This window comes from Gossypium arboreum, chromosome 8 (genome assembly GCF_025698485.1).
Source record: "Gossypium arboreum isolate Shixiya-1 chromosome 8, ASM2569848v2, whole genome shotgun sequence".
Lineage (NCBI taxonomy): Eukaryota > Viridiplantae > Streptophyta > Magnoliopsida > Malvales > Malvaceae > Gossypium > Gossypium arboreum.
Window position 1 is genome coordinate 12,886,167 of NC_069077.1, and position 26,135 is coordinate 12,912,301.

At 35.1% G+C, this 26,135-nt stretch overlaps 2 pseudogenes; both read right to left on the reverse strand.

Annotated features, from left to right (window-relative positions):
- Positions 1-15,927: 15,927 nt before the first annotated feature.
- LOC108469123 (14 kDa proline-rich protein DC2.15-like) lies at positions 15,928-16,535 on the reverse strand (annotated as a pseudogene).
- Positions 16,536-20,114: 3,579 nt separating this feature from the next.
- LOC108469124 (14 kDa proline-rich protein DC2.15-like) lies at positions 20,115-25,736 on the reverse strand (annotated as a pseudogene).
- Between the last annotated feature and the right edge of the window lie 399 nt (positions 25,737-26,135).

A 26,135-nucleotide genomic window follows, 5' to 3' on the forward strand; every position in this document is an offset into this window, starting at 1 on the left:
GTTAGTACTTTCTAAAACTGCACTGAGTTAGTTAGAGACTAAAATCTCTAAAATAATTTTGAACATTTGATTATTTAAGCATAAAATATCTACTAATAAACAGTGGAACTAATGCATAAAATTTTATAATGTAAATAAAATTGAAAATACGATGAGCACTCGTAGAACTCGCGATCGTAGTATTCGTGAGCCCAGCGAGCGCCGTAGGTGGGCTCAAACTGAGTCTTCTTGTCTAGGTATTATGCAGAATTTGGATACAAGTGAGACACCAGTTTTACCTGCTACTGAGATTAGGTCGTAAAATCGCTCAGCTGGGGATGACGCACTGTCCCAAGCCATGTTAAGAGGGTTGGAGAGGGTCGCTAGACCCCATTCTAGATCTAGAGGCTGTGGGTCAGTAACTGAACGACTCCGGTCTAATGGAGCTAAATTATTTAAAGGCGTCACTAGAGTCACCCCTATTGTGGTCGAGTATTGGTTGGAGGCCACTAAGAGGATTATGAACGATATCAATTACACTCCTGAGCAGAAATTGAAGGGTACAGTTTCTTTGTTTCATGATAAGGTGTATCAGTAGTGGTTATCGGTTGATGATGGTACTCAACCAGATCGTATGAACTGAGACTACTTTAAGATTGCCTTCCAGGAAAAGTGGGCACGAGCTATGTGGATGCTTGTAGACGTGAGTTCATGAATCTCACCCAAGGTGATAAGTCTATGGCCGAGTATGAAGCTGAATTTCTGAGATTGAGTTGCTACACTCGAGGTATGGCAGCAGTTAAGTATGAGAAATATGTCTATTTTGAGGACGGCTTAAGGAATAGTCTGAGGGTATTGATTGTTCTACAAAGGGAGCGAGAGTTTATAGTTCTTGTGGATAAGGCGAAGATCACCGAGGAGGTTAAGCGTGTGGAGTGCTAGAACAGAGATCGAGATATAGGAAAAAATAAGAGGGATTCGGAGCGCTCTAGTTCTGCTCAGAGGCCTACGAAACGGGCCAGACCTGATGGGCTTATTAGAGTGAGAGTTCCTGTGCTCCTACTAGATTTAGCCTTGTAGTGATTGTGATAGGCGCTATCCGGGCGAGTGTTAGAGGAGATTAGGGGTGTGTCTAATATGTAGGTAATTGGAGCATTGAATTAGAGAGTGTCTGCATCATTCTAATCAGATGTAAGCTTCGTGACTGGGTTTTGTTCAGCCTCAGAAGGCGGTATACCAGCCACCTAAGGGCCGTGGACTGGCTAGGGGTGGTAATGGTACGGGCCGATGGCAGAGAGCACCGATTAGAGGTGCTAATTAGACTGAAATGAGGCAGTCTGTGTAATGAACCGAAAGTTACGGTATCGGAAATTGAGTCTTGAGTACTGTTTCCGTGAAATTTATTCATGAATATTTATTAGAAATATTTATGAATTATAGTTGAATGGTTATTTAGTGTTTAATTAAGTGAAGTAGCTTGAATTTAGTTTAAAGGATTAAATTGCATAAGGAATAAAAGTTTAATTATAGATTAAAGAAGTAAAAGGGACTAATCTAGCAATTAGACCCTAAGTGCCATGTGTGTGAATGTATGATATAACATGTGTAATAGTTGGTATATATGTGTAATAGCTATAAGATATTTTATGTTATAGCTATTACACATGTTAATTTATATTTTTATAGGTTAATAATAATATAATATAGTATAATGAATAAATAATAATGAGTAAAGAAACATAGAAAGAGTTACAGAGAGCAAACGTGAGAAAGAAAGAAGGAAAGAAAGAAAGAAAAGAAAAGGAAATTTGAGGATTAAGGCCCTAAAGTTTAATTGGTAAGTTGTTTTAGCTCATTTTCTTATGATTTTTATGTTTATGGATGCCTAATTCAAAGTTCTACATGTATGAGGTTAAAATGAAGAAAAATAGAAAATTTTTAGATATTGATTTAGTTGAATAAATTGAGGTTTTATGGGTTAAATTGATAGGAATTGAAGTTAGAAGTGAAAATTGAGTGATTTATTAAAAGAATTCTAAGTTAGGTTTAAATAGGGATTAAGTTGAATAGAGCTCAAAATTTATGTTTTATAATGAATTTTATGAGTTAGAAATTGTTAATGAGTTGATTAAAAGAGAATATGAAGCTTAAGTTAAAGAAAAAGATTAGTAATGGAAAAAGGACGAAATTGGAATTTTTGTAAAAGTTTGATAGAAAGTGAAAATGTGTTTTATGAATTAGTATATTGATGAATTTTAATTGTATGATTGTTAGTAGCAAACGTAGCACGGATACGTCATCAAAGAAGGGAAAAGAGAAAGTGAACGAAGATATCGATTAAATTCGATAAATAGTGGTTTGTATTTCTATAAACCGAGCTTAATCGTTATTGCTATATTTGATATTTATATTGTATGAAAATGTGAATGAGGTAAGTATTTTACCATATTGAAATGAATGTGATTTTGAATACCCTATTAACATGTCGGGCTAGTCGGATATAGTTGACATGTCATAGGAATTGGAAGTATTGGGATATTCGACATTGAGTCGATGAGACACTATGTGTCGACTCTTCGTTAAAGTTCGGATTTGTTCCGATGAAGTACTTTGTGTACTATAATGTTAAAGTTCGGATTTGTTCGATGAAGCACTATGTGCTTATCCCGGAGTGTGGGTTGGATCCGTGTATCCGTTAGTGTCCGAGTTATGTTAATAAGGGTAAATAAAGTAAAGGTTATTAAAGTACTGATTGATATTGAATAATAGCAATAATGTGTTTGAATTACCATGTTTTAAAGTTGATTAAGCTATTGTTTATGGAAATACCACTGAGAGTATTCTCAGCGTACGGTTTGTTTCGTCTGCAGCTAGGTACTGAAAGTATAAGGACTCAACATACAAGCCGATCCCCAAACTCAAATTGGTGAAGTTTCTATCTTTTGGAAAATGGCATTGTACCTAGGATGTCTTTTGGTTATATTGAAAGTATCTAAGTTGTTAAATGATATTTTGGTATGTTTTGTAAATGTTACCAAAACCTTAAGAATGGTATGTTTTGATATGTTAGTGAAGAGTAATAAGAGGAATTGTTGGTAAATGTTGTAGAAAGAAGAAATGAAGATGTTATAAACTTAGTTATCAACATTTTATACTAAAACAGATTTGGACAGTAACAGTAGTCCAACTTTGAAAATATACCAAAAATAGTATAAAGTGAATTAGATGATGAATAAAATATGTAATTGAAGCTTAATGAATCTATTTTATATGGAAGAAACAAAATTGGTAAAAGAATTGTATTTTATGAGATATTTACGTTTTGGTGAAATAGGGTTAGAACAATTTCTGGATTCCCTGTTCTGACTTTAGAAATTCACCATAAATTGTGTATTAAGAATTAGGACTCAAACTTTATTTGTATGGATTCCTTATTGAGTCTATTTTTAATTGAAACAAATGGAATAGTCATTGGATTTCTGTACAGGAAGAAATTTGATTCGTAGTGCACAAGGGTCAGAGTAGCTGAACCCTGAAACAAGGGAGACTTCTTATAATAAACTGTACTAATTGGCCTGACCAAAAATTCTAGAAAAAAAATTAGTAAGTAGATATATGAGTCTAGTTTCAGGGAAAATTTACGGAATTGGATTTCGAGTTTCGTAACTCGAGATATGATTTTTTTAGCGACTGTGACGCAGATGGATAGTTTACTACGAAAACTGTTTAAGTGCTAAGATAAGTTTTGTAATGTCTCCTGCTTGACTCCGGCAACGGTCTCGGGTAGGGGGGACGTTACAGTCTGTACTGATTTTTGCTACTCGACGCCGAGAGGACAGAGACGCCCCTGATGTGATCACAAGTACGTTCTTTATTTTTGATGCTCTATATACTGCTTTGATAGATATAGTTTCTACACACTCCTCTGTAGCTAGTACTATTTCTGAGAACTTGGGGATTTCTGTTGAGTGTACTTCTAGTGAGATTACGGTACTAATCTATTAGGACAATCTGTTCGGGTTAGTAGACTATATAGGAATGTTCCATTAGAGGTACAAAGGGCTGTGTTTCTGGCAAATTTGATGGAGCTACTGTTTAGGGAATTCGACTTAATTCTACGTATAGACTAGTGAGTTGAGCACCGAGTTAGTTTAGACTGTGCAACTAAGAGGGTCGTTTTGAGGAACAAGGATGATAAGGAAATAGTTTTGATTGGCGAGCATTGAGATTATCTGTCTAATGTGATCTCCGCTCTTGTGGCTGAGAAATTGGTTCGAAAAGGGTGTGAAGCGTATTTGGCCTATGTCATGTTTCAGTTACTAGGGACTCTTCTGTCGAGGATATCAGAACAGTGAGGGAATTTTTAGATATTTTTCCTGAGGAGTTACTAGGTTTACCTTCGAATCTAAAAGTTGAGTTTGGCATTGAGTTTCTACTGAGAATAGTTCCGGTGTTCATTGCTCCATACCGTATAGTACCGAAAGAGCTTACAGAGCTTGAGGCTCAACTTTAGGAGCTTTTAGATCGTGGTTTTATCTGTCTTAGTGTGTCTCCATGGGAGCAGTAGTTCTGTTTGTGAAGAAAAAGGACGGTACCATAAGGATGTGCATCGACTACCGGTAGTTGAATAAACTAACTGTGAAGAATAAGTACCCACTTCCGAGGATCAACGACCTGTTTGGTTAGTTCTGTAGAGCTTTGATATTTTTGAAAATAGATCTTCGATTTGGGTATCATCAGCTTAGGTTTAAGGAAGCTGATATTCATAAGATGACTTTTAGGACTCGTTATAGGCACTACGAGTTCCTCATTATGCCATTTGGTTTGACGAATGCTCCAGCTGCATTCATGGATTTGATGAACTGAGTTTTTTAGCTATATCTAGATCAGTTCATTGTAGTCTTCATTAACGATATTCTAGTGTACTCTAAGAATGAGGATGAGTATGATGAGCATCTTAAAGTAGTGCTTCAGATACTCCAAAGAAGCAGCACTACGCTAAGTTGAGCAAATATGAATTCTAGTTACTGGAAGTAACATTTCTAGGGTACGTAATTTCTGCTGAAGGGATCTGAGTTGATCCTAGAAAGATTGAAGCCGTGATTGATTGGAAACAGCCTAAGAACGTTTCTAATATCTACAATTTTCTAGGTCTTGCGAGTTATTATTAGAGGTTTTTTAAGGGGTTCTCACTAATTGCAGCTCCTCTAACTAAGCTTCTACGCAAGAATGTTCCTTTCGTCTGGACTAATGCGCAACAATCAAGCTTCGAGAAGCTCAAGTCTGTTCTGACTCAGGCTCCTATTCTGATATAGCTTGAATATGGTAAGGAGTTTGTAGTGTATAGTGATGCATCGTACATCGGTCTGGGGTGTGTATTGATGCAAAATGATAAGGTTGTGGCTTATGCATCCCGTTAGTTTAAGTTACACGAAGGGAATTATTCGACGCACGATCTTGAGTTAACCACTGTAGTGTTTACGTTAAAGATCTGAAGGCACTATCTATATGTTGAAAGGTATATCATCTACACCGCTCACAAGAGCCTCAAGTACCTTCTTACTTAGAAGGAGTTGAATCTTAGGTAGCATCAATGGATTGAGTTACTCAAGGATTATGACGACACGATATAATATCATTCCAGTAAGGCCAATGTGGTGGCTGATGCTCTCAGTTGTAGAGAAATGTTCACTCGTTTTAGTTTGTTCGATGATGGGGGCCTGTTAGCCGAGTTGCAGGTTAAGCCGACTTGGATTGGGCAAATTTAAGAAAAATAGTTAAGGATGAGTCTTTGGGTCTGTGGTTTCGTTAGGTTGAGAGTGACAGTACTTCTGATTTTGGACTGAATAAGGATGGAGTTATGTGTTTCTGAGGACAGGTTTGTGTACCGAACGATTCTGATATGAGACAATCGATTTTGAGGGAAGCACATAGTAACCCTTATGCTATGCATCCCGGTGGTAATAAAATGTATCAGAATCTTCGTGAGCTATACTGGTAGTCGGGATTGAAACGTGAAGTAACTGATTTTGTTGCTCATTATCTAACATGCCGGCAAGTTAAGGTTGAACATTAGTTACCTTCGGGTATGCTCTAACCCGTTAAGATTCCCTTATGGAAATGGGAACATATGACGATGGACTTTATTTGTGGGTTGCCTTTAACTTCCATTAAGAAGGATTCTATTTGGGTCATCGTGGACCGATTGACCAAGTCTGCTTATTTTATTCTGGTTCGAACTGACTATTCTATGCAGAAGTTAGCGAAGCTCTATATCTCTGAGATTGTAAGACTGCATGGGGTTCTAGTTTCATTAATTTTTTATAGGGATTCGTGCTTTACTTCTCGATTCTGGAAGAAACTTCACGATGTACTGGGTTCGAGATTAACTTCAGTACTGCATTTCATCTTTAAACCGATGGTCGATCTGAGAGGGTGATTCAAATACTAGAAGATATGCTTCGGGGTTGTGTGATTGGTTTTCGAGGTAGTTGGGAGGATTTTTTGCAGTTAGCTAAGTTCGCCTACAACAATAGTTTCAAGTCTAACATTCAGATGGCACCTTATGAGGCTTTGTATAGTCGTAAGTGTTGTACTCTACTATGTTGGATTGAGTTGGGTGAGCAGCAGGTTTTGAGTCCTGAGTTGGTTACTGAGACTGAAAATAATGTTAGACTTATTCGGGATCATTTGAAGGCGGCTTTTGATAGAAAAAAGTCTTATGCGGATCTGAAAAGGAGAGATATCGAGTACTCTATGGGGGACTTTGTATTTCTTAAGGTGTCTCTGTGGAAAAAGGTTCTGCGGTTCGGTCGTAAGGGCAAGTTAAGCCCTAGGTTCATTGGGCCGTATTGGATTTTGAAGTGTGTGAGACCAATTGCTTATCAGTTAGAGCTACCTTTAGAGTTGAATCGTATCTATGATGTGTTTCAAGTCTCGATGTTGAGGCGGTATCGGTCTAATCCGTTTCACGTTGTCTCTATTGAAGAGATCGAGGTTAAACCGAACTTGAAGTTTAAGAGGAAGCAGGTTCAGATTTTGGATCGAGATATTAAGGTTCTAAGGAGGAAGTCCATTCCGTTGGTTAAGGTTTTGTGGTAGAATCATGGCACTAAGGAAACCACGTGGGAACCTGAAGACTCGATGCATCAGCAATATCCGTATCTGTTCGAATCAGGTCAATTTTGAGGCTGAAATTTCTTTTAGGGGCTAGAGTTGTAATGCCCTGAATAATTTATTTCTATTTCTATAAATCCTGACATAAATGTGTATCTGCTTCAGTAGTTAAGTGATTTGATGGTGTGTTTGAAGTCTTGGGTTCAAGTCCCAAATTGAAATTTTTGTTATTTTTTATCCAAGCCTTATCCTTGTTGGGTGAGCTTATATAAATCAATATCAGAATGATCCTATTGGTTCTAGTGGTTAGGAGTTAACTTGCTGGAGGTTCTGTGTTCAAATCCCTATGTGAGCGAGGGTGATAATTTTTGTTGCGGTTAGCTGAGAGAGTTTGGATGGTCTTGAAATTCCGAGTTGGTTGGGTTGTTAGTTGATGTAGTGGGATTGTGTCCAAATTAATCAATTTTATTTTTATCTTATCTTATCTTTTTATTTTTATTTTTATTTTTATTTTTCTCTCTTTCCGAATACCTTTTGATGTTTCTTCATCGAATTTATTTTCCAAACGTTTTCTTTTTGATTTCTTCTTTCTTTGATTTCTGTTCGCTATACCGTCGTTCAATCACTGTGTTTTGGGTTTTGTAATCTCTACTCGGACTATGGTAAGTAAGCATTCTTGAAGTTTTGTGCAATTGGGAATCATTTTCGGGTGTGTTAATGTGGTGAATTCTTATGTAGGTGTTATTCAAGGGGATCAAAATTCATCTTCTATTGTGTAGTGTGTTTGGGCTATCGTAACTGTTTTGGTAAGTTATCGAGCCTTTCGATTGAGTAAAATTTTCAAGTATGTCGATTGGGATTTTGATAGATTGGTGTTTCGGTACTTGGAATTGATCGATTGAATGGTGTTTTTTAGGTTGAAATAGCTTGGGATTGCTTTCGCATCAAAATTGTACCAGGTGTGTACCCTAAAAATGAAAAATCGAGGTTTGACAAAAGTCAAAAAGGAGGCTGTCGACATCACACGGGCGTGTGGCCAACCGTATGGCTGGTCGTATGCGAGACACGGCCGTGTGACTAACAAAGGTGAGGCCGTGCACTCGATACGACCGTGTGATGGTGTGAGTGTAGCCGTGTGGGTCATACGGGTTAGTCCAGGTGGGGCTATGGGCCACATAGGCATGTGGGTTTTGGGCCAGGCCGTGTGGGCCACACGGGCAAGGCCATTCTGGGTGTATGGGCCCAAACTTTTGAAATTTTCCCTATGGTCACGCGGGTTGTTTTGATCGACTGTGGACCTACTATAGGGACGGTAAAGGCTAGCCAAACCCTATTTCATGTGATCTAATATTCTGATAGTCCGATCTGAGTAAAAAATTTATATATATGTTTGACCGTACTACTTAAGTATGTATGTTATCTGTATACGAGCATGTTAAGCATGTTAAATCTGTAATTTCTGTATCCGTATTATGCATCTGTGTTTGGGGTGAGATTTGCATATGTGGAGGAAGTGATCTGTACGGTGACCTTTCACCTATTATCTGGCAGCTTAGCTGTATATTATCTGTTATGTGTCGCATCGACACTATATAGTGTGTAGAGATAGGTGGGTGTTTTTAAACCCACATGGTGTGATTGGATGGACAGAGATGATGTGTAGAGGATGGGGGTAGGATTCTATGGTCTGCTAGCTGATTCTGATATTTGTTATTGTTGTGGACTTAGATTCGAATCTGTATCTGACTGTATATAAGATTATATGTATGTTGCATGACTACTTCTGTTGGGTTACACACTTAGTTTATGAAAACTCACATCTGTTTGTCTGTTCTGTTCACGTAATCCATAAACTTAGGCTGGTTGGTGTGATGGAGGCTTAGCAGTGACCACTCAATAGAGAACTATTTTTATTTAGTAATAATGGTTTTACTTTAAAATTTGGTTTTTCTTGAGAGTTGGTAATTTTTTTGGACTCTCTGGACTGTATGGTTTTAACTTTTGGATTTGGAATTTGTTTTGCTTTCTTTTCCGCAATGTTGAGAAAAACATTTTACGCAAACAAATGGTTTTTGAAAACATGAGCTTGGTTTCGAATAAAAAGATTTTCAAACTTCCGCTGCAAATTTTTGATAACTTAAAATGGTTTCAAATAAGATTATAAACACAAGTTTTTCTGGATATTAAGACTCCGATTGGTAAACTAATAAAATGATACGTTTTAACTTGAAAGATGTAATTTAAAACCCTTCTTCGTAACACACCCAGATTCGACCATAACGTCTAGGCCGGGTTAGCGGTGTTACAATGCATATTTATGATTGTGCATGTGGTTTTTTATATATGGCTTGGATATGAATTATAATCTCGTGGTTTTATAAAATTTTGAGATGCAATAAATTTTGAAATTTACTTTGAAAGTCTTGAATCAAAGATCTTGTAAGTATAGAAATAATAGTAATATGAATGATATTTGACCCATTTAAAGTCATGTATTGACTTTGAAAAAAGGCTATGACAAATAGAAAATATGTTGTCTAGTTTTACCAAAAGACTCAAGGTCTCTTTACAACAACTTGGTGAAAAAGATATGATGTATGATTTCATATATTTGATGATTGTGAAATTAATTTTTTGGATATTAAAAAATAAATAAAGTAGTCAAATATGAAATTGTTATGATAAGAAAAGATAAAGTGACCACTGTCATTTGACAATAGTAGAAATGATATCATTGATAGCATTCTTTTGTGAAAGAATGAATAATTGAACATTGTAGCCTTGTGAATTTTCAATACACAAATAAATATAAAGTTTCACCATGTAGTATATATAATTAACATAGCTATGTTGAAAATTTGAAAATCTAGGGATGAGGTACAAGCCTATAATATTTGAGTCACCAATGATGGAAACTCAACTCAACACTTGATATAATGTCAAGTCTTGAGTTCAACGAGACAAAATATATAATTAGTATGTGACTGCTAACACTATAAAATAATATATAATATATCATCCCAAGGTAAAAAGTGTTAGGTATCAGCAATGATAAGGAAATGATGATGGTAATATACTCTTAATAGACCCATAACATAAATATGTTAGAGTTTTACAATCATGGGAACACTCTTGGTGGGATCTACCTATGTGAGTGGAAGTGTGGCCGCTTCTGGGAACTCAAGAGCTTGACTTTGATAACAATCATGCAAAGAGGTTACAAACACGTGGCCATAATAGTGTCCTTGGATACTCTACATTGACTGGTGTTGGAATAATTGTGTGAGATGTGCTTGGTTAATCAAATGGAATAATTGGTTCAACATATAGCAAAGTTTTCACTTAGTGGAGGTTCAATCGTAAGACACATTCATTTATGCAATTGATTTCCAAGATTATCAAAATCTAGAATATTCTGAAATTGGGGGGGATCATTGGAACATTTTCAAAATATATATACTGAAGTTATCATATTTCATAATGACGAATTATGTCTATTAAATTCAAAAATTATATCACTTGATTATTAACAATGAATCATGATTATTCAAGGAGATATCTATTGAATAATTATGTTTATTGTTAAAAGATGTGACTATCCATTTAGGTAGTTGTGTTCTTATAAAGAGACAAAAGAACTCCTATAAATAGGAGTCAAATTTCATTTGTTTGACAAACCAAAAAAACACATCAAAAGTTGAGAAACAAAAGTTTCTTTCTATTCTGCCCCATCTTCTAATATTCCTATATTGTTCTACAAAGTATTATTGCAGAAGTTCTTTATAGAAATTGATATTCTTACTATGGTCCGATCAATGCTCAGTGGACTATTTTCGTTAGTGCAAAACATATATAGTCATTGGGCTTTATTATATCCTCAAGGTACATTTGTCCATAATTATTTTGCACACCATAATATAAGTGGAGGCGAATAGAATTTTAATGAAAATGTCATTGATACTTGTCTTGAAGCCTTCGTTAATTTCTTATAAGTTCATTTTATTTCCGTACTGCAACAAAGGGTTAGATTGATAACATTGATAAGGATCTAGCCAATTAGTTGATTTAGATAAATATTTTCGATCATGATTTAGATAATGCTTGAATAAAAATTGAGTTTTAAATCAGCTTAGAAGTCATTATAAATAGAAAATGAAAGTTGTAACCAAATGTGTAGCACCCCAAACCCGACCCAGACGTTAAGGCCGAATCCGATGTGCCACTTTGAAGTAAAAAACCCGTGTTCCCTTTTTAGTGTTTTAAAAAGCTGACTTTTGTCAAACTAACCAAGTGAATGGAAGTCGGGCACCGGTAGGTATCCATAACAGAGGAGGTGAGCCATGAAGGTCGCTAAGTACCAAGCTCTCGATTGGATCCAATCTAGACATGTCCACATCCATTGCCACACTTGGTTATAATAAGTTGAAATTTCTTTGATAAATCGAATATTCGTGACGTCGTGTTATTTTTAAAAAACAAGTATCGTTTTGAAATCACGCCTAAGTCTAGCCCATTTGAATTAGTATCCATCAATTTAAAGTTGTTTTAATAATATAATCCCGAAAAATCAAATAAGAAAATAAAGTTAAAATGGCTTTATTACAACCCAAAAATTAAATAGTAATTAAAAATAACTTAAGAAAACCAGTCTCTTTTTTTCAAACCCAAAAGTATTCACCATGGCCACTCTAAATCCCCTCCGGCTCCAAGTCACCCACATCAAGGCTCACCTGTAAGGTTAAAGAAGGGTAAGTTTGGGAAACTCATGTGTAAGGAAAACCCATTCAAAGCCCAAGTCACTTAAGCCTATTGGGCCTAAGCCCATTCAGTAACAAAGGGCTCGAGCCGTAACCCTTTTCAGATTATAATAAACCGGGCCTTAGCCCTTATTCAGATAATGATGGCCCATAGGCCCATTTCAAAATACATGCAACATCAAGAAATATATGCAAGCCCATTTGGGAGACTACTCAACCCACCAACCACTACACTCCACTGTACCAGCCATACACTCTATGTGGGAATAGCTCAACCCACCCACCCAACACTCCACGATTGCAGCCTTGCTACTCGGCTAACGATAAATTGAGGCAAAGCCTCCAAGACGTGGACAAGCCACTTTCAAGACTTCCTCCGTCAATATCCCAGTCCCATGCATCGATTATAACAACATGGCATGCAATAAATAACAACATCAAACATGCATTTAGGTCAATTTAACCCTAGGGGTATTTGGTAATTTATCTCCTAGGGTAAAGCGTAAATTTTCCACTTTTAAAGGTATTTCAGTAATTTATCTATTTTAGGGTTTTTCATGCATATTCCTACCTTTCACGTACTAACAGAATCACTCTGAGGGTTCTTCCCGAATTGGGCTGCTGGCCCATCATTCTAATTTTGGCCCATTAAGCCTAAAAATATCGAGGGCACAGAAATCATGCACTTTGCAGTCCAAACATTGCAGCTTACCAAAAACATTAATCGATTTACCTCACGAGCATTCACACACTCGCAAATCTACAAAATACCGGTTTTCGGCATTTCGGCTTTTCGACTTTTGCCGATCTAGACTAAGAAAGAGGGTGTTAGTTACACACTGCTTGCGACGATATCTTGATTTAGATCCACACACAAACCGCCTACAATTGGATTACTAACACGTTAATCTAACTATTCAAATACAAACTACGTATTAACCCCTTACAATATTCGACCAACCACACCTACAGATCATAGTAAGCTTATAAGAAATCAATAAGCAACTCATTAACAAATTTTTGTCAATGTTTACCACATAATCATAATTTCACTGCAAGCTGTCTTCCTGAGCAACAGTCACTAAATCATTTATAACTGGAGCTACGAAACTCCAAATCAAGTGCCGTTAATTTTTCCTGAAAATAGACTCATATATCTTCTATCCATAAAATTTTCAGAATTTTTGGTATGGCCAATCAATACCAGATTTTTCTTAAAGTTTCCCATGTTTCACTGTTTGACTAATCTGACCACTCTTCATTACAAATAAAATTTCTCATTGTACAGAATTCAAAATATGTTCTTGTTTATTTCATTTGAAACTAGACTCATTAAGCTTTAATTACATAATTTATTCAGCTTCTAATTCATCTCTCACAATTTATGGTGATTTTCCAAAGTCACGTTACTGCTGCTGTCCCAAGCAGATTTATTACCAAATCACTCTTTCACACCTAACTTGCATGCTTGTTATTTAAACATGTATATCACCAATCAATCATCACATATCTATGATTTTACTTAAGTATAATCTCCATTTCATAATTTTAAAGCACAACATGTTAGCCGATTTTTCCCCTTAGCATCTAAGGCACATGCATGCTCATTTGTTTGGCTCAACTTCACCTATCTTCCATTTTTCATCAAAAGAACATGAAACAACAACCAAAAACCAAAATATGCTTCATGAGTTAAGGTAGAATTAAGAAGAACTCATGAACATCAAGATAGAAGCAAAGTACCAAGAACTTACCTTCAATTTTTCCCCCTCCTAGTGACCGAATATTCAAGGGTTTGCTCCCCTATTTGCTCTCTCTCAAATTCGGCTATGAAGAACAAAGAATGAACAAAAACCTTCCTTTACTTCCTTTTGTTATTCTTATCACTCAACATTTTATGACACATAAATGATATACTAATTTTTGTGCCATACTCATGCCATAATTCCAATAAAAATATGCCCATAATGCTTATCATGCCCATCATCCATTAACTATTAAAATGCTAAAATGCATACATTATCAACTATCCATCACCTTGGCCGGCCACTACATTAAAAGTGGGGAATTTGACATGCAAATCCTCCTATTTTGCACTACTATTTATTTGGGCACTACAAATTAGCCTATAGCATTTTCAAACATTTTCACATAGGTCCTATTTCATAATTTCACTCCCTTTTTCTTATGGAACAAAAATTAACTAAAATTACCGGGTTCTATTTTAAGCTTGGGCCTTCTAGAGACCCACTAACATAATTAAACCTATGCCAACATTCACAGAATTCGCGAAAATTGGGGCGTTACAAAATGTAAGCAAAAAAAAAAATGGAGAAAAAGAAAAGAAAAGAAAAGAAATTCACAATGCAAAGTTAGTTTCATCCTATTCTCTTCTCTAAAATTGTTTTCTTTCTCCCTTATTCTTCCAACAAAAAGGTATTAAAACTTGATTATGTAGTATAAGAGGTGACAAATAATGGAATGTTTCAATTTCAGTTTCATCATCTTACCAAAGAGAATAATGAAAATTAATGTCTTTGTATGAAAGTTTTGTTTTGCTCACAAGATATTTAGGAGGTTGTACAAAATGGTTATGAATTTTCACAAAATGAGTCATTATTATTTCAAAATAAAAAGGATGATTTGATGAAAATAAGAAAGAACGATAAACAAGCTTGACGTTTATAAAAGTGACCAATGCCACTACCACAAAAAAAAAAAAAGAATAATAAAATAAAGATTTTGCAAAGTTCTTTCTAAAGAGTTGACAAATTGAGGGAGGCGAGGCTCCAAACATTACGAAATGAATTTAAAGCTTTGTGGATGAAGTAATCCAAGATAATTTTAGATATTATTCATGGGGTTGGCTATTGTATTTGTGTGATTGAAAGAATGAACTTTCAATTATATAAGTATGAAAACTAGTGTGATGTCCTCAACCTCTTGAAATTATATTTGTTCACATACTTTAAATCACATTATCTTAAAATTCCATTACAGACTCCATAATGAAAATTATCATCCATAAAACTAGTAATTTATAAATCATATAATTTCATAAAGGGATAAATCTCAAAATTATACATGAATTTTGATTTAATGTATAATTGTATACATGAACTTTAATTTGATGCAATTATACACATGAAACTTTAATTGTGGTTCAAATGTATATATACTTGAAACTTTAATTTTGATTTAATCATACATATTTAAAAAATAAATACATCAATTTATTTTTATATTGGATAAAGATAACTATTGATTTGTGCAATATATAAACATAAAATAATGTTATATTAATAATTGTGTTAATAATTTAAAAGAATTGGATCAAATCAAAATTCATTATGTATAATTTTGAGATTTATCCCTTTCATAAATGATCTATAACCATGCTCAATTTCCTTTAATGATATAATACCTTTAAGAGGATATATTGACTCTTTGTGAGAGCCATGATTGCTTCTAAGCAATGCTACACCATGCACCAATTGTATACCCAACGTTAGAGGTGAAGTTAGGAATTTTATTTAGGGGACTAAAAATATAAAATTTTGAATAGACCAAGGCCAAAATTTTGTCTTAAAAAAATTTAAATTGGATTATTAATTTTTTTAAAGGGCAAAAATATAAATTATTTATTCATTTAAAAGTTAAAAACTTAAATTGAAAGATTTAACTTTTGAAAAAAAAATTGTTCGCATTTGACTAAGGATGAGTCAAGGCCCTTACTTTCTCCTCTAATTTTACCACTACCCAACAGACGTACTTAATACTATACTACTTTGAAACACTTTAGCCTTTTGCACATCAAACTATATTAGTCAAATACATGTAGCTATATATTTGATTTGGACTAAAGTTAATACAGAGTGAACACTACAAATGAATTAAAATTTAATCAGAGGTCTAATTTAATGTATTCTGAAATTAATATATCTTTAATTTTATTTGGGAATTAAATTTTATTCAATCCAAAAAAACCCATCACTAATGATGCTTAATAAAATAAAATAATCCTAACATAACTTACATGCTTAGCGTAACTCATGGTTGTGAACAAACTGAATGATATTAGTATTTCATTTTGCATTAAAGGTACAAAAAAAAAAAAACATTTGTAAAGAAAAAAGGTAGTACACTTATTTTGTATCAACAAGGAAACAAACGCTACCACAAGCAATTACCACTGGGAAGTGGAATTGGAAATTAATTAGAACTTTAAAACCACAAAAAACATCATGATTAGGGAAATTGGAAGTAAGATGGAATTTTCCTTGAGCAGATGTTGAGAAGCAAGTTGAGAGAAACCGGGACATTAAGGTTGATGCCTAAAATATTAGCTTTGATTGCTGTGCAAAGGCAACAGCAGCTTCAAGATCAGTAAGACCTTGGAGAAGGGAGCAACATGGTTGGACTGGGGGTGTACCAATGGTGACATTAGCCAAACCAAGTATATTAGCACATACACCTAATTTAAGGGCATCAATGGGGCATTTACCCTTCGCACAAGGGGATGGGGAGGGAGTGGGCTTTGGTTTTGGCTTTGGGCTGGGGGAAGGGCAAGAACCACGAGCACTGACTGGAGAAAAAAAGAGAATGTTGAGTACAAGAAAGAGGGTAAGCGATTTTAACCTTTTCCAAGCCATCTCTCTCAAATCCTAGGAGCTTCGTGCCTAAACTAGAAGTTAGAGTAATATACTTTGAGAATGGAGAATTTGGAGTGAAGGGTGAGGTTTATAGTGTTTCAAGAGGGCGACTTGGTTGTTTTCAACGTCAGCTTAATTAATAAAATTGAATCATATATCACTTTCATTTTGTGATTTGAGCTGGCTTAGGAGACGATGTTCGTGAAATATGGACGTTTGTGATTATGAGGTGAATATTAGCACACTGCCATGTTACCACTGCTCCTAGCATCAAATTATTCGTTTTGCAACAGCATTTCATATTAAGATGTTTGCATCCCAACCTTTAATTATGGAAGATAATGGAATCGTGAAATCACTTGATCTATCTGTATGTTTCATCCGAGGAGCATTATCAGGCTAATTATTGGACAAAAACGTACAGAATTTAATGTTCACACAATGGGTTGCTTTAATTGTCTTCAACACATGGTAGTTAATACTTAATATATAAGTATCTACTTCGTTTACTTTTATTATCTCATCCAAACTCGGATAATTACAACAACTAACTACTGAAGACAAAAACAGATTTAGGTTCAAAACAACATATAATTACTTCCGTGTTGAAGGCTATCTTGTCAGACCTTCATGTTGATCTTCGGTTTCGTTTTGTTTTGTTTTGTTTTGATTGTGCTATATCCCAATCTTGAATGCATCCTGCATCGTCATGGCATGTTAATCCAAAAGTCATCAAAGACATATCATTCACATTTACCTCGAATTTCAAGATCCCAAAAGAACTTGCAGCTAGACACTGATCATTGTAATGAGCTAATGATCCCAATCCAACACAAGGGATGGTTTCTAGGTTTGCATGTTGTCAATGGAAGTTTTCTAGGCTGAAGAACAATATTAAAATTGTAGGTAAACATTTTATCTCTTCTTTAAGATAAAAAAAATAGTATATTTTGAGGAAATTATATTATCAAGAATATTTTCTTCAGAACAACAACTCTTGTTTAGAATAATTGTTGTTTAAAACAATTGTTGTTTGAAAATAGTTATGTCCAAAATAACTTTATTCATAATAGGGTTTAATTAAAGATCAAAACAACTCTTATTAAAATAATAACGTTTTGAGAATAATTATGTTTAGAATAATCATTATTTAGAATAATTTATATTTAAAAATTATGTTTTTTCAGAAAAGTCATATTTCAAAAAAAAAAATTAGCAGCTTTGAGAAGCTTGTGAATCTCCTCTTTACAAAAATATACTTGTAAAAAATTCATGTTACTTGGGAAAAAGAAGAAGAAAAAATGAATTTCTCGCACAAGTATGACGGATGAGTATTGGGTTCCACCATAGACTCCGTGCTTTCATCTCAAAAGAATTCCATTTACAATAATATACATTGTCATGTCTTGACTGAAACCAGATTTTTCTTTCCACTACAGAAATTACTGAAACTTAATGAAGTCAATATTAATTTTATCTTCAACTTAAAAGCTAAGTGGATCCAGGTAAGGCAGGGCCTTTTTTTTTTTTATCAAAAGAAAAACTAAAAGCAGGTTCCCACGTGGCAGAGGTGGACAACATATATTGTCACCATATGTCTGTAAAACTTGACAGACAATCTTTAGCTTGATTGCAGTTGACAGATGTGATTCAATATATGAGAAGTTTATTGCAAACACAGAATAAACAATCTCTTAATTTGTAGTTTATTCCTTATGATTTCATTGAAATTGTCTTTGTCACACCCATCCTCAATGTCTAAATTTTTTAAATATAATTTAAAAACAAGCATCAATATCCTCAATGTCAAGTTTTACTAAAATCGATTTTTTTTTTTAAAATGAAAAAAGAAAATAAAATATAAACATTTTCAAACAAAATTCACCATCGAAAGTTGAAAAGATTTGACCAAGAAAGTATTGTTTGATCAGATATTGACATTGTGAGCTGCATACAATTTGGTTTTAATTTTTACTTTTGGGGATCAGTTATTAAATTGGATGCTTATATAAGAGATTTCCAGGAAAACTTGTTAGAATCTTGAATATCCAGCCCTCGTTCATATGAGGGGAATATACGACTTTATTAAGAGAGCTTGTTATTAATTAAGCTTCTATCAAACCAACATTTTGTTTTTAAGTATATGATTAGCAACCCGTGAAAGATCTCAACCCACAAATCATTCGAGCCTTCAAAATGGATCCAATTTATTATGTTCCTTCTTTTTTAATTTGGACCCAATTCTATAATACAAACAAATTTACTTTATGTGATATCCGTCTAAACTGCCTGTAAAACTATGACCCACCTTTCATTCAACTAAATTGCATATCCTTTTGTTTTCCATTTTCATTCCATGCCAGTTTTGAAGAAAGCTCGATGAAAGAATAAATCACATTTCACATTTCTATCTATTACAAAAACGTCCACAGATTAGTTATTGCTATCAACAATATATATTGTTGTCTAAATTTGATAGAATAATTTAAAGGAAAAAGCAACTAATTAATAGTTTAAAATTAATAAAATAATATTTTATTTATTAATAAAATATGTTATACGATAATTTACTTTGAGTAACGATTAGTTAAAACTCTCATCTAACACATAAATGATACGAGTTCAAATACTATCATCCTCTCTTCTTTCCTCAATGTTATTATTATCCTAAAATTTAATATTCTTGTATGTCATTCTAGCTCCCATACCAAATCTTCACCTTTCAACTATTTTGAAGATTATTTATTATTTTATTATTTTCATTTAATTCTTTGATTGGCATGTTTCGTTTTAACATCTTTTATGTTGTTGGCTAATTTACAATGAGTTGAATCATTTATATGTAGGTTAATAATTTAGTAATTAAAATAGGATTAAATTTTTATTTAAGAATAATATAAAAATTTAATTAGATCGTTTAAGTTTTTTATTTTTATTAAATTATTTAAGCCTTTCAAGTCAACCTAGTATTATTTTCTATTGTACCCGTATCTTTGAGTTTATTAGAATTGTTATTGTTTGTTTGATGATTCTTCACTAATTGGTCTTAAAGCTTCAACATTACCCTTATTTGCTTTAGATGCTCGATGCTTATTGGATTAATTCCATTAATTTGAATCTAAGCATTATTTGAGGGGTTTTTTTTAGCTAAGGGTTAGATAGACACATTATGGTGGATGAATTGGTACAAGAGGATAAAACACTCTTCTTCATTTTCATGTAAGCTATTGTCTAACATTTTCAAAAATGAAATATCACTTTAAAAAAATGAAAAATTCAAAAGAAATTAAATTATCTATTTGCTAAGAAAAAATAGTTAAATAAATAAAAGATAATTATTCAATTTACTGTCAGTGAAGTAAAAAAACTCTACGTCAAGTTCATGATGATGTCAAATATACTTTTTAATTATTATTTTATTATATCTTAAAATTTAATGGTATCAATCCAAATCTTCACATATGTTTAAGATAATTATTTATAAATAAATAGTAATATTTATTCAATATGAATCCACAAGGAAACAAGGAGTTACCAATGCCAACAACAAATTAATTAGACCTTCAAAACCATGAAAAACACCAAACAGAGAAAGAATTTGCAACAGTGATCAGGGACATTGGAAGCCAGATGGAACTTTCCTTGAGCAGACATTGAGAAGCAAGCTGAGGGAAACTGGGACATTGAGGTTGATGCCTAAAACGTTGGCTTTGATTGCTGTGCAAAGGCAAACAGCAGCTTCAATATCAGCAAGGCCTTTGTTGGGTTTTTGAATAATTTATCCGGAGGAAGTATGAAGCTCAGTGTAAAACTTGAGCAACTACGTAATAAATCCGGATGAAGAATGAAGGAAGATTGAGCTTCAAAAGGCTCGATATTTGCAGGATAAACAAACAGAATTTTACGTGGTGAAAGAAAGAAAAAAATTGAGAGAGTATTTTTCTTGAATGATTTCTATTTAAATTCATTGATTAAAAAAAGATGACATAATGCCAATACATATACCAGTCATAAGCTGGTCAGCTTTAACATTTTTACTATTTTTAGACTTACTTGCACTGCTTGCATATTGCAATTTGCAGATCAACTTGCACAATTAGGTAAGCTGATCTATCAATCTTATCAGCACCCAATTAAATACACTACCTACTTAGTTCTAATTTAACTGAGTTACAAAATATTACTTAAGGTAACAAAATGAAACTGAAATTGAACAGTAGCATCAACTTCAGTAGCTGCATGTACTTTATCCACATAACTTGGACTGTATGTACTTTGTGTGCTGTAAGTGCAGCTTGATCTGCTTCTTCATACTTCATCCGCGTAACTTATGTTGCATGGTATGCTCATTGGTTGCTTTATCTACTGCATGCATGCCAACTTCAACACTCCTCTTTGGCTTGCATGCTGCAAACTCCCATTTTGGCTCTTAAATCTTCAAATTTTGACACACTAAGGGGATTTGTTAGGATATCAGCAAGTTGTTGTTCAGAACTGCAATGAATCAGCTTCACTTCTTGAGCTTGCTCCATCTCTCTAACAAAGTGAAATTTGATCTTGAAGTGTTTTGTTCTCCCATGGAACACTGGATTTTTTGCAATTGCAACAGCAGATTGGTTGTCACAATTGATCTCTGTTGCTTCCCTTTGGTGTTGATTTAAAACGGCCATTATTTTTCTTAGCCAAATGGCTTGGTTAACAGCTCCTGCAGCTGCCACATACTCTGCTTTAGCAGTTGATTGAGCAAAAACAGTTTGCTTCTTTGAACTCCAGCAAAAAATGGCTGAACCAAGGGTGAATAGATACCCCGAGGTACTCTTCATATCATCTATCGATCCAGCCCAATCACTATCAGCATAGCCAATTAATTTCATGTTTTCAGCCTTGGTGAACATTATTCCTTATCTCAGTGTACCTTTAATGTACCTGAGAACTCTTTTGGTAGCTTGAAAGTGCTTTTCATTGCAGCAATGCATGAATCTTGAAAGCAAACTTGCAGCAAACATAATGTCTGGTCTAGTGGCAGTTAAATAGAGTAAACATCCAACTAGACTTCTATAGGTTGATTCACTAACCTTTTCAAAATCACCTTGGCTTGATAGTTTCTCTCCAGCGGCAACTGGTGTACTTGTTGCTTTGCAGTTCAACATGGAGAATTTGTTTAGAATTTTTAAGGCAAAAGCCTTCTAACTTAAGAAGATCCCTTGCTGAGCTTGGGATACTTCCATGCCAATGAAGTAAGACATTTGTCCCAAATCAGACATCTCAAACACTTGTTGCATTTTGTACTTGAAGTCTGTCAGCATTGCTTGGTCTCCTCCTGTTACTAACAAATCATCAACATATAGAGACACTATTAGTTGAGTTTCACTACCTTGCTTTTTCATATACAAAGTAGGTTCACTGATGCTTCTTTCAAATCCAAGGCTAGCTAGATAGCCATCGATCCTGCTATACCATGCTCTTAGAGCCTGTTTCAAGCCATACAAGGCTTTCTTCAGTTTGTACACATTGTCTTCTTCACCAACAATTTTGAAGCCTTCAGGCTGCTCAACATATATCTCTTCTTCGAGGAATCCATTGAGGAAGGCTGATTTCACATCAAGCTGATGGATTTTCCATTGCATTTGTGTTGCTAAGGAAACTAGCAGCCTTATGGTGTCAAGCCTAGCCACTGGTGCAAAGGTTTCAAAGTAGTCAATGCCATACTTTTGGCTGAACCCTTTTACAACCAGCGTTGCTTTCAGTTTGTTCAAGCTTCCATCAGCATTGTGCTTGGCTCTAAACACCCACTTCACTCTAATGGCTTTTCTATTGAGTGGTCTTTCAACTAGCTGTCAGGTCTAATTCTTCTCAATCATACTAATTTTATCAGCCATTGCTTGTTACCAGCCTTAATGAGCTTCAGCTTCTTCAAAGCAGCTTGGTTCAATAACAGCCACATGAGCTCTTTCATAAATCTTAACCAATGGTCTAGTGCCTCTGATTGGTTCATCACCAATGTCTATTTTAGAACCATTTTGATTAGCTTCAGTCTGATCTGTCACCAAAACTTCAGCAGCAGTTTCTGGTTCATTTTTATCCCAGTTCCAGCTTGCCTTCTTATCGAATACAACATCTCTGCTCACAAAGACCTTGTTTGTTGAAGGATCAAGTATCCTACAACCCTTCTTGATACTACTGTAGCCTACCAGAATACCAGGTTGAGCTTTCTTAGCAAGCTTGTCTCTTTTTGCTGCTGGAACATGAGCATAACATACACATCCAAAGACTCTTAAGTAAGCCAGTGATGGTTTGAACCTGAACCAGGCCTCGAATGGAGTTTTCTGAGCCAAAGCCATGGTTGGGAGCCTGTTTTGAAGGTAAACTATAGTGTTGACTGCTTTTGCCCAAAATGTCTTAGGCAAATTTCTTTCAAACATTAGGCACCTAGCCATATCTATCAAGCTTCTGTTCTTTCTTTCACTTACACCATTTTTTTGAGGTGTATAAGTGTTGGTGAGCTGGTGTTTGATGCCTGCTTCATCACAAAACGTATGTAACCCGGATGAAGTATACCCAGTCCCATTATCAGACCTCAATGTCTTTAACTTGCAACCTGTTTTAGTCTCTGCTGCAACTTCAAACTTCAAAAATATTGAAGCCACTTCTGATTTTTGTTTCAAAAAATAAATCCAGCAATATCTCGAGTAATCATCAATGAATAAGATGAAATACCTACTGCCATTCAGCGATTGAGTCTTGATTGGACCACACACATCAGTGTGTACCAGTTGCAGTCTTTCAAAAGCTCTCCAAGCTTTGTTTGTAGGAAATGGTAGTCTAGCTTGTTTTCCTAGCTGACATACTTCACAAACTTCTTCCTTTTCAATTGAGTTAGTGAAGTTTTCAACCAAATCTTCTTTGGTTAGCTGAGCCATTGAGTTGTAGTTGACATGGCCAAGTGCCACAACTTGGATTCATCCTGAGCAACTGTGTAAGCACTGTCTGTGCCCTTGTTCCAGTCCACCACAAAGCTCTTGTCAGCCATGGTCACTTTCATGATCTTGAATCCATTTGGATCACTGATTAGGCACTCCTTACCTTTGAACACCACAGAGTAGCCCTTTTTCTAGCAACTGAGCTATACTGAGTAGGTTTCTATCTATTTCAGGCACCAAAAGTGCATTTGAAACAAGTTTGGTACCTGTAGGAGTGTCAATCAGCACATCTCCTTTGCCTTCTACTTTGATGAAGTGTCTATTTCCAACATTCACCCTTGTTTTGAAGCTTCTGTCAATTGTCTTGAAGATAGCAGCATCCGGAGTCATGTGGTTAGTACATCCACTGTCAATCAACCAACTTTTTGTGGCTTTTCTTTTGGTAGATGAGCAAAGAGACAGGAAAGACTCGTTCTTCTTGATCACTTTCTTCTTCTGCCACTTGAGCTTCAACTCTTGGCTGTTGAGGTTGATTTGACCTTTGTTTGCCTTTGTTTTTGCAAACTTTTTCTGTATGGCCCATCTTTTTGTAGATTTTGCACTGCATATCAGGCCTAAACCAACATACTTCACCCAGATGACTTAGCCTTTTGCAGTGTGGGCAAGATGGATATTTTCTTGCACCATCTGTTCTAGGCTTATCTTTCTAGGTTTTCTTCCCATTGTATCTAGAGGAGTTTGAGGCTGGTTTGGTTTTGGCTTGGAAGGCACCTTCTTGATGCTCCTCTAGTCTACTTGCTCTCCTTTGCTCTTGAGCATAAAGAGCATTGATCAGCTCTGTCAATGAAATCCTGGTCAGGTCCCTCGAGTCTTATACCTTTTAGGTAAGGTTGAGATCACCTTCTCCACAATTCTTGCTTTACTAAATTATTCTCCAAGTAGCCTTATGCTGTTTACTACAGTCATGATTCTGTCTGAGTATTGCTTTACTGTTTCTTCTTCCTTCATCTTCAAGTTTTCAAAGTCCCTTCTTAAATCTAGTAGCTATTGCTGTCTTGTTCTTTCAGTCCCTTGGAACTCCTCCTTTAGCTTATCCAAGGCTTGCTTTGGTGACTTACAAGCCATAATTCTTGTGAAAATCACATCAGACACACTATTTTGGATGCAAGATATGGCTTTGTGCCTTTTGGTTCTTTCATCTGAATGTTATCTGATCTGAGCCACTGTTGGGTTAGCTCTTAGAGGTACTGGTTCAGCTTCTGAGTTGATAACTTCCCACAAATCGAATGCCTGCAAGTAGGTCTTCATTTTCACTACCCAAATGTGGTAGCCCTCTCCATTGAAGATTGGTGGTGGCACTGGTAAGAATCCTGAGGAAGACATAGTTTTAAGGATTGAAATATGACAGGTCCACTAAGAATTTGCCTCTAAATACCAATTGTTGGGTTTTTGAATAATTTACCCGGAGGAAGTATGAAGCTCAGTGTAAAACTTGAGTAACAACGTAATAAATCCGGATGAAGAAGGAAGGAAGATTGAGCTTCAAAAGGCTCAATATTTGCAGGATAAACAAACAGAATTTTACGTGGTGAAAGAAAGCAAAAAATTGAGAGAGTATTTTTCTTGAATGATTTCTATTAAAATTCATTAATTACATAATGCCAATACATATACCAGTCATAAGTTGGTCAGCTTTAACATTTTTACTTTTTTTAGACTTACTTACACCGCTTGCATATTGCAATTTGCAGATCAACTTGCACAATTAGGTAAGTTGATTTATCAATCTTATCAATACCCAATTAAATATACTACCTACTTAGTTCTAATTTAACTGAGTTACAAAATATTACTTAAGGTAACAAAATGAAATTGAAATTGAACAGTAGCATCAACTTCAGTAGCTGCATGTACTTCATCCACATAACTTGGACTGTATGTACTTTGTGTGCTGTAAGTGCAGCTTGATCTGCTTCTTCATACTTCATCCGCATAACTTATGTTACATGGTCTGCTCTTTGGTTGCATTATCTACTGCATGCATGCCAACTTTAATAGCCTTGAAGAAGGGAGCAACATGGCTGCACTGGGGGTGAACCAATAATGACATTGACTAAACCAAGCACATTTGCACATACACCTAATTTAAGGGCATCTCTAGGTCATTTGCCTTTTGTAGAAGGAGATGGGAACGGTGTGGGCTTTGGTTTTGGTTTTAAGGAAGGGCAAGAAGCACAAGCACTGACAAGAGAAAAGAAGAGAATGTTGAGTGTAAAAAAGAGGGCAAGTGATGCTGATCTTTTCGAAGCCATCTCTCTCAAACCCTAGGAGCTTCTTGCCTAATGTAAAAATGAAAGAGTTGTATAGCTTGAGGATGGAGAATTTGGAGCGAAGATAGGGGATTTTATAGTGTTTGAAGAGGGAAACTTGGTTGTTTTATAACGTAAGATTAATTATTAAAGTTGTTCCATAAATCCATTTAACATTTGCGATTTGAGCTGGCCAAGACAGAAGAATTTCATGAATAACTTCGGATGTTTGTGATTGTGAGGTGGAGATTAGCATGTTGCCATGTTACCACTGCTATGCTTTGCTCCTAGCATCAAATTATACGATTTGCACAGTAGTTCATAAGTGACACCAAAATATTAGCAAATGTTTGCATCCCAACCTCTAATTTTATCTATACTAGAAAATGAAACCTTCAAGTC